The sequence below is a fragment of the Hibiscus syriacus genome, unplaced genomic scaffold, assembly GCF_006381635.1.
Source record: "Hibiscus syriacus cultivar Baekdansim isolate YM2019G1 unplaced genomic scaffold, ASM638163v2 tig00111640_pilon, whole genome shotgun sequence".
In the NCBI taxonomy this organism is placed as follows: Eukaryota; Viridiplantae; Streptophyta; class Magnoliopsida; order Malvales; family Malvaceae; genus Hibiscus; species Hibiscus syriacus.
This window is the reverse complement of record NW_024063142.1, coordinates 798653-808566: the sequence shown is the minus strand read 5'-3', so window position 1 is coordinate 808566 and position 9914 is coordinate 798653. Positions and strand designations below refer to the sequence as shown.

Below are 9914 nucleotides of genomic sequence, written 5' to 3'. Positions count from 1 at the left end.
ATGACCTGTTTCAATATAATTTAAAGTTTTGAACAGTGAATTTGATTGTTTCGATGAATACTTAAAAGTGGGATTCTTGGATTGAAATGAAGCGGGGATTGGGTTTGTTTCTTCTAGTGTTTGTTTGCCTTTCCTTGGACATATGACTGCAGGGACAGAACTCTGGCCGAAAAGATTGGCCAAGTAAAAGGTGAATGGATAATTTTGTGGCATCAGTTTTGACACCAAAAATTTTGTAAATCTCAGTTTCTCTATTGGAATCGTGATAAAATGAATAAATAATTTCTTTTCATGTAAATTTTTTAATAATTTAAGGATTAAAATGATTATAAAATAATATTTTATGAGTTTTTAAAAGTTGCTTCAAGCTAAAATAAAAGTATGATAATATAGTATGCCAAAAATATGATAAAATTATGCAAATTATGTTTGGAAAAAAAAACAAAGAAATACACACAGTATGTCAGGGTTGGTAGTGCGATGACTTGTGTATATATATATATACACATTAATTGTTCAGGCATCTAACATATATAGTAGTCAAATTCGAATTTATAAGGAATAACAATTTATTTACCAAAGAGGCTACTTTGGTTCGAGCTTAAAATATTATATTTAAACATTAAAAAAACGAATATCTAAATAATGTAATATTTAAAAATCTCATAGTCAAAATTATTAATTTTAAGCTCTCAAAAAAATGTTTTCAACTTAATTCGACTCATATCAATATGATGTTTATAAAGTTAAAATAAAATATAAAATTAAAAAGTATATATATGTATATATATATATAACAATAACTTGATTTTATATATACTAATAAATAATTATAATTATTTTTAATAGATTTAATATATTTCAAAAATATGAAATGAGAATATTTAAAGAAGATAAATAATTTTAAAAAAAAAATTTAATAATTTATTACATAAACATTTATTTAAAAAAGTATATACAATGTCAATAATAATAGATTAAGAAAACCAACAAACACAAATGGAGGATAACTATATAATAAATTTGGAATTTCATGAATGACACTTGTTTCGTCCGTGAATGTGAGTGTATATATAAGGTTAATTTAATTGGACAGTTTTTGGAGGCTTGTTGGTAATTTAATTAAACTTGAGTGTAAAATTATAAATGATTTAATATGGAATTTTCAATTAATCCAGTCTCGGTTCAATTCTGGACACTTTTTTTCCAGCTCAGAATAATATTACATTTCTTTATAAATTAAAAAATTAACATTATTAAAACGAACTATATTTATTTTTTATAAATATAGTGAAGAAATCATTTATTTTTATTTTTCACAAATTATATTTAAGAATAAGTTGCTTGCAGTATTCAGAAACTTCAATAATAAATAAAGACCATTCATCATATTTAATTTTTTGAATATATATATATATATATATTATTTAAAATGGTCTAAAATTATGGCTGGCGATTCAACAAAACAAAACTATTCAAATCCATGATTTGAAAATCATTGACTGCAGAAAGTAGACAAAAAGTCGCTGCTAAAATCGTAAGGTCACGTCTTTCTCTCAAACATTGACTTTTGTTGTGATCTTTACAAATTGCTTAATTCAATTCATTTGATGCAAATCCATCCATGTTTATCCGAGAAGACAAAGAAAAAAGCCAACATGTGTTCCACCATCCAACATGAAACAAATAAATTATTTGTTTTTCTAGTGTGATCACACGCTGTCAAATATTTGTCACTTTGTTTAAGTCCAATTACATTAATTATGATGTTTTTCACGTTCGGCTGAAAGCAAGTACAATCTCAAGAAAAATAAATAAATTATGGGTTAAATAGGAAAATTTAGGCTTAAACGTGTTGTATACAAATTTTAGGGCGGAGAACGGAGGCAGTGTGTGCATGAACAAGGAAATGTCGGTTTCAACTTTGGATGATTTGAAAAAGAGACAGAAAGGTGATCGTGGATCCAGGGGGGGGGGAACTGTAAATGGTTTAAAATAAAGACAAAAGGGAGAGAATGTGAGCTCTGCAGGCATCTGGGTTTGGGTTTTCCATATGTGGGGGACTACTAGATGTGTCTTGGTTTGTTGTACGCTATTAAATCACTTGAAAGCAATGTTACGTAATTAAGCATGCAGGAAAAAGAGAACGGAAAAGGAAAAGAGGTTGGATAGGCTCTTTCTCCTATATATCGACGCCATTAATGAGAAGCTGAATTCTTGCAAAACGATCGTCTTCTTTCTTGGGACATCCTTTTCGTGTTTAAATCTCCCAACAGATTTTTGCAGCCGTAGGCATTTCCTTTATTTGAATACGATTCATAGAATGTCTGGATTTGGCAGTGAGCATATATGTGTTTGCTTGCCTGCCCTCATCAGCATTTATGGTCGAATTTTCTGGGTTATTGAGCCTCTCATTCTGCATGTGATCGTCTGCCTCCTGACATCTTGTTTCTGTTTTTTTTTTCTTTTCAAATTTGAACTAGTCCCAGTCGTAGGGCTTCTTTGAATAGAATTTTGATCATGTGGGCTGGCAATTAATGCTTAAGCTAAAATCTTTAGGATAGGCTTTTTTAGATGATGCTTCGTGAAATTGGTGTTAGCCCTTTGAACTTAGCGAAGCCCATCCTACTTATTTTGGCTGTTATCTAGGGTCCTTTCAGTTTGACATTACAACAAAATTCATGTAAAATCATATTCAAACTTTTTTTTCTTCCCATTTGAATGTTTGAATCTTGAGAAGTTAATTATGCATGGAATCATTTGTTACTGCATTGTCGTGTTCGGATTTTTTTCATAGGGAACTGAATCATAAATTTTATGTATACAACAACTTAACGTGTATTATTTATCATTACATCAACAATAATTAGTTGACAAGCTTTGTTCTCCTTCAACGGCTTCATTAAGCTTCGATGATCGATGAGCAAAACGGAGAAATTAAAGGCTCCGTAGTCCATACTACATAAAACAAAAATGGGCAATCCTACCCTTTTTTTCGTCTTCTTTTTTGATAAATAAAGTTTTCATTCCATCAAGCAAAAGTCATCCTGCCCTTATTTACTTCGATTGTTATTTTAATCATCGCACAAACAAAGTGATCTTCGTGGTAAAATAATGGTTGTTATTCCATCAATGGTTCCCCGGGAGACATCACCATCCAGGATCTCAATGTCCTCGTCGTCCATTAGAGAATCCGTCTGTTGCATGGCAGATGCAGAAGCGCCCAATAAAGTATCCTTTAACGATGCAGGGGGTTTTGGAATCAACATAGTGGAGTCAAGCTTCGCAACTCCATCAGAAGGGATTAAATGGGATCCTGGATCAGACGGTTCCCCCGTCAGATGGGAGAGGCGGGATCGGAATAATACAGCTGGTGAGGGGCGAACGGCTGGGAGGTGGTTCACGATTATCTGTTGATTAATTGGCGGTTCTCTGGGGTTTCCATTAGGGTTTTAACTGCTCAAATTTATAAATATTAAAAAATAATTAAATTACTTCGTAATGTATTTATACTTATGAAAAGGAATATTATAATTTTTAATATGTTTTAGTTTATTGACTTGAGCCGTCCTTTTATATGTATCGAAGAGCCGCTATTGGATCGAGAGTTGAGAATATATTTGTTTTTTATTTTAAAAATAATTTAGTAAATATAAACAAACTTTAGAGCGGATAATATAAAAAATATCGGTTAACACCTCTCATTTATTTTAAGCTATGTGTTCAATAATTAGTAGAAGAAGAAGAAATTATCCTTTCCCTTTCCCTAAGTAGGAATTGTTCCAAAATTTGGATAGATTATATATTTTTTATTATAAATGTTTCTTTTTTAAACAGATATTTAATGTTTTATTTTAAAATAAAACAATAGAGGTTGTGTTTTTTTCTTCCTTTCCCATGAAAGAGCAATGAAGACTAAATTCTAGGGAATAATATTTTTTAATTGAAAGTGAAAGAACCTATACTAAATTCTAAAGAACAATATCAAAATACATTTCATTTAATTGTAATGTTTATAAATTTTAATTTATTTTGTTGTTAAGTATTTTTTATATAATGTGTCTTATTTAAAATGTTGGTTATTGTTAATTAGATAAAGCTACATGATATTAAATTTAGGTGATGTAGAGCAGAAATGAAATATGCAAAATCAAGTAATCTAAGCTAAAGAAAGGTACTTAGCAGCGTTTGTATCAAAAAACGCCGTTATAGATCAAACTTTTTGCTGCATTTTTATCTCTGACCTTTTGCGGCGTTTGTTCGAAAAACACCGCTATAGATATTGACCTTTTGCAACGTTTGTTCCAAAAATGCCGCTATAGATCTTAACTTTTCTGGCGTTTGTTCAAAAAATGACACTATAAATCTTGACCTTTTGTGGCATTTTTTGTTCTCAAACGCCACTAACGTTCGCAGCGCTAGAATGGCCGGCTCTTCTTGCTACGTTTTTGCAATCAATGCGAGTGTTTTTAGTGGCGCTTAAAAACGCCGTTATATGACTAAAAAACACCGCTAAAACTCTATTTTGATGTAGTGTTTATATTTTTAGATTGTTCATTAAAAGTATTATGATTTTTTATGAGTTATTCAAACTTTATAACTTTTTCACTTAATTTGTGATTTTGATTTCATTTCTCCATAAATGAGTTTTCGTAATCAAAATATTTTTAAATAATCTTTTTGAGGCTTGAAATTTTTTATTTCACAAAAAAAATATGAAAAGGCATATATTGAACTTATTGCATCGAGTATAGGCGAATTATTGAAATCAAAGTATTTAGGATATAAGTTTGTTTGATTTTAATAATAATTTTGAGAAGAATGTTTGTCTTTATTAAAATATTTAAAAATAAAAAATTAAATTCAAGTAAAATTAATAAAATAAATTTTATATATAGTTTTGAAAAGAGAATTTGGCAATCCAAAACCATATTTAAGTAAATTCAATAACAAAAGGAAATAATTATTTAAAAAAAATTGAATTCACAAAATTATATTGCTAATTTTGGACAAATAATTGTATCTCCCTGACCATAATTCATCTAATGACACTTATATTGCATATTTTTATATTATTTTTAACACGGCAACTATAAGTTATCGTGTTTACTTATAGTTTAAATGATGATTTGGATTGCATAGCCAATTAGCTGTTGCCATGCAGTTTCGAATCTTATCCTTTTGTATACCTCTTACCAAATTATAAAATTTATTTCAAATACATAAATAAATATTAATATAATACGTTAAGAAAAACAAACATTTAAACATGGCTGGGTACACCGAAAAGATATGGTCACGTCACGTGGGATGGAAATGAATTCTCTGCTAACTGTAATAAAAGTTTTGTTTCGGTTTTTGCCAAAAATTTCAGTTGCCAATAATCCAATGGCACTTGCCAAGAAGGCTAAGGTATCTTTGGACTCTTACGCCGGCTGACGTGGCATGCTGTTTTGGTTTTTTTTAAATTAAATAATATCTATTTTTAATATTATCAATTATTTTACAATTAACGACTAATTATCTGATTGTACAATTACTATACTTAAATTCATGACTTTTAAGAACCTTTTAAATACATGTTTATTACTCTAAAAGTTACAGTTATTTAGTAACGCCGTGATTAAATGATTTATATATACAAATAAAAAAATAGTGAAAAACCAACAGCGAAAACAGAGTTCCTAGATGTGTAATGTGAGGCAACTAACTAATAGCCATCCTCCAATAGCGAAAATGGATATGACGGTGGTGGACGCGCCGCCATCTCTTCCGCCATAGTTTCTCCAAAATAACCCATTGTTCATTCTTATCACCATACGCTGCTATACTACTTGGTACGGACGATGACGCCGCCATGCTATTTGCAACCACCGAGGGAGCCACAATAATCGCCGATAGTTGGCTTGTTAATTTACCGCAGCCGTAGTTCATGTATTTGGAATCCTCAAGCGGCAATGTCGATGATCGATGACTTGAGCGACGAAAGTTGTCTATGTCGAATCCGGTTTCTAGGGAAGAAACTGTTCTTGCATGCCACCCATCTTCCTCTTCGGATTTCACAGAATTACTAGAGCCCGCCAGGCTGGAAGTCGAAGAAGACGACTGCGATGATGGCATCGCCGTCAGGCCGCTCAGGCGCCGCTTCTTGTCGACGTTAAGCTGTTTAGCTCTTTCCTTTTCGAGCACCATATGAGGAAGGAGATCAGGGTCTTCAACGACCTTGTAAAGAAACGACAGCATTTGTTGCGGCCGTCTCTCCGTGGCTTCTAAACGCTTGTTCATGTCTCGATACTCTTTCTCCAACGATTTCTGTTCCTCTTTTAGCCTCGCTATTTCCATCACCATTTCTTCTTCGTCGTCTAAATCCTCAGCTTTCACTTTCATGTATGAACTTTTATTATGCTTTCTCCTCACTATGTTCTTCAACAAGTGCTTTTGGCCTCTGAGAAACCATTTGTTCGCAAACTCCCGCTTATCCGGATCCACCTTCCTGAAACCCTAAATCACCAAACAGTACATGCATACATAAACACAAAAAACTCGAGAAGAAAAACGTATCATAGTAAAAAAAACATTAAATCTAAAGTACTTACATAATTATTAAGCTGGCGAACAAAGCTAGAAAAATTGCTGTGCTTGAAGTAAAGAGGCAAGATCCTCTGAGCGAAAACAGAATAGTCGATGACCATGAAACTGTTGTTAGCTTTACCCCAAGTGACCACTGCGTTAGTCATGGGATCGTTAACCATCTGGTAAGTTTTGACGACGAAAGGCGCCACCATATCGTAACTGTTAGCCTCCTCCATCTGTACATAGAAAAGCCTAATTCCCAGAGGTTCCTTCTTTCAAGATTTGAGGCGGAATTGTAGAAGAATAATCGTAATATATAAATATAAGTGCCGTGGCTAGAATCGGGATGGGTTTGCATGATATCTTTGGCTACATGTCTCGGTCCACATTGGTTTTAGTTTTACATATTTTCATCTATTCATCTTTGGCTTGGCTTTTATCATCTATTCATATCTTTGGCTACATGTCTCCGTCCACATTGGTTTTAGTTTTACATATTTTCGGAGGCTTGCTTGACTCATTGAGTGCGGCTCGACACACGCGCGTGAGCAAGATTGTTTAGTGCCTCTGAGCTTTAGAATTAGGGACGTGGTCAAACAATTTTTTTGCTAAAAGACATGGGAGCCTAAAACTGTAGTACGCGTGTCCTCAAGTCAAATGGATTCGATAGTACAATATAATAAATTCCAACCCATAACAGATTTTATAAATTCAATTATAACTATTAGAAATGTATTTTTTTTATTTGGTACGCATTAAGACGCCTATCATGCTTCATGCAAGATAATCAAACAGTGAGCGAATTAGAGTCCAATGTCATCATGTTATGTTATACTTTGATTAATTTAATTTTATTGAATTTAATAATTTAATTAATCTAACTATTATATATATATAAAAACCGTCCGGACCCGATACACATTTTAATATTTTAATGAATAAATGAATTGTCCAATAACAACTGTTTTCGGGTTTCAAAAAACAAGGTTTATGCTAAAGTAATATAGCTTAATATTTTGATTAACTTTAACGAATAATTATATAATCATAAGGTGACCGCAAATTTGTATTTAAATTAATAACACACGGCATTGATTTTTTTTTATTTTACTTGTAAGATTGAAAAACATTTGGTGTATAATGTTGCTTCCCCATTGTTCACGTCCGAGGCCTACAAATTTAAATTAATTTGACAGGTACTAGCTACCTAGGCCCTTGACCTTGGACAGCACATTTTTTTATATACCTCCATAAAATAAGCTTTTGTTTGTCGTTGTCTGTTTATTTTTAGTATCTTTTCACTATATATGTTATTGTTAGTAGTTTTTCTGTCAATATAAAACAATTATACTTCAGCTTAAACAATAGTGCGATGCGTTGAAAAATCATTACTATCATAAATGAACGTATAATTTTATATTTAGGGAATAAATTTAAATTTAAGGGTTAATTTTAGAGAAAAAAATTAATAAAAAATATAAAAGAATCGAAAATATATGACAATACCTCGATCCATTCCTGACATTGCATGAGCAAGCTTGAAGTCCAAATAAACAATATAATCATCATTACGATTCATAAATCCAGATGAGTTTATTTTTTTAGTAGTAGTTTATGTTATCTTGTGCTTTTGTCCAATCGTCTGTACTTTGAAGTCGATTGGATCTTTAATTTCTAGTTCAATAGTTTGAGTTAAAAAAATTATTTAGATATTTTAACTTTGTTTAATGTAAAATAAAACAATAAACATAGTTAATAAATAAACAAAAATTATTTGACCCAATGATATGTTTTCTCATATAAAGTTAAGAGTTTAACAATTTAGATCTCATTATTTAAAAAAAATAGCTGACCCTATTCTCATAGGTAATGGGGTGAGGAGAGATAAGGTAGTAGGCTGTCTCCAATGCCAGGTTGAGAGCAGCTTCCGTGGAATACCTCCGGCAGTTAGAATTATGAATTGTCCACCGTGGGACTCGATCACACGACCACAAGGTTAAGAGCCTTGCGCTCTAACAATTTTTATCTCTAGAGGTCTCATATTCAGACACTAAAAATTATAATGTATTTGATGGTTTATTTTCAAATAATTGAGACTCTTTAAAACAGATATTACCACTTATATACATCATAGTTTAATAAAAAAAAATTACAACCGACTTTTAAAGGGCTTCTACCAATTAATTTCAGGGTCTATTCATCATTATTATTTTTATTGCTTATTTAATTTGCATAAAATACTATAGAATTTTATTATGAAATGACCATCCAGCTCAGTTGGTAGAGTATAAAATTCTTAACCTTGAGGTTGTGGGATCGAGTCCCATGGAGGATATTTTATAATTCGGAGGTTTTCTACGGAAGTTACTCTCAACTTAGTGTTGGGGGTAGCCTACTATCTTATCTCTCCCTTACCCCATTACATATGGGAACAAGGGACATCCATTTACTATAAAATTTTATTATAAGATGATTTTTAAAAATTATTTTTCTTTATGTTATTCGTAAAACAAAACTTACAATTTATCTAAAGAATTTAATTATTCATCATACTAAATTAATTAATTAAAAAATATTTTTGTATTATAATAATATTTTTTCGTTTATTCTTCTGAAGATTTGCTCCCATCGGAATATATAATTTTCTAGTAAACAGCTCAAAGGCCAGGTGTTGGGTCGACACAAATTTTACCGTTAATTTTTGGTATCCCGGTTGTGTGGCAATAAGCCGATAAACATTCATAAATTATCTGTCTCCTGTCGGGCTTGTTTCTGCCGGTTCCTAATTGGCTTAATACTCAAATAAGCGTGCAAACTATACATAAATCGTAGAATAGGTGATTAAATTATTTTTTTGACCTATTTCGGTGTTTAATTTTATAAATGTTACGTATTTGGTGCTCGGACTATCAATGACGTTCATTTTTTCTATTAAGTGATACGTTTCACAATCTGGTGATTTTGGAATTTATGTTTTTTAAATATTGTTATTTCTATAAAAAAAACTAATTTCTCTTAAATTATAAAAAAACTCCAAAATACCTAATATTCCCAAATCTTATCCTTTACCAGCAAGCCGCAATCCTATACGACCACGATCATTGCCACTGATGTAGTTTCTACCATCCTCTTAGTCATACGCAGTCGTAGTTATCGTCAATTGATCGTCAAGATGGCGTGGGATCACGATTTTCATCATAAGATTCGCGAGATATAAAACATCGATTCGTTATCAGTCAATCACAAATTCATGGGGTTTTGGTCGTCAGGGGCGATGAGGTCGGGTGAAACTTCATCAACGACAAAGGGTGATGGCCGATGTGGGTTTAGAGGTCGAAATG

At 31.7% G+C, this 9914-nt stretch overlaps 1 pseudogene; it reads right to left on the bottom strand.

Moving 5' to 3' along the window:
- Positions 1-5628: 5628 nt before the first annotated feature.
- On the bottom strand, positions 5629-6809 carry LOC120166373 (annotated as a pseudogene).
- Positions 6810-9914: the final 3105 nt, after the last annotated feature.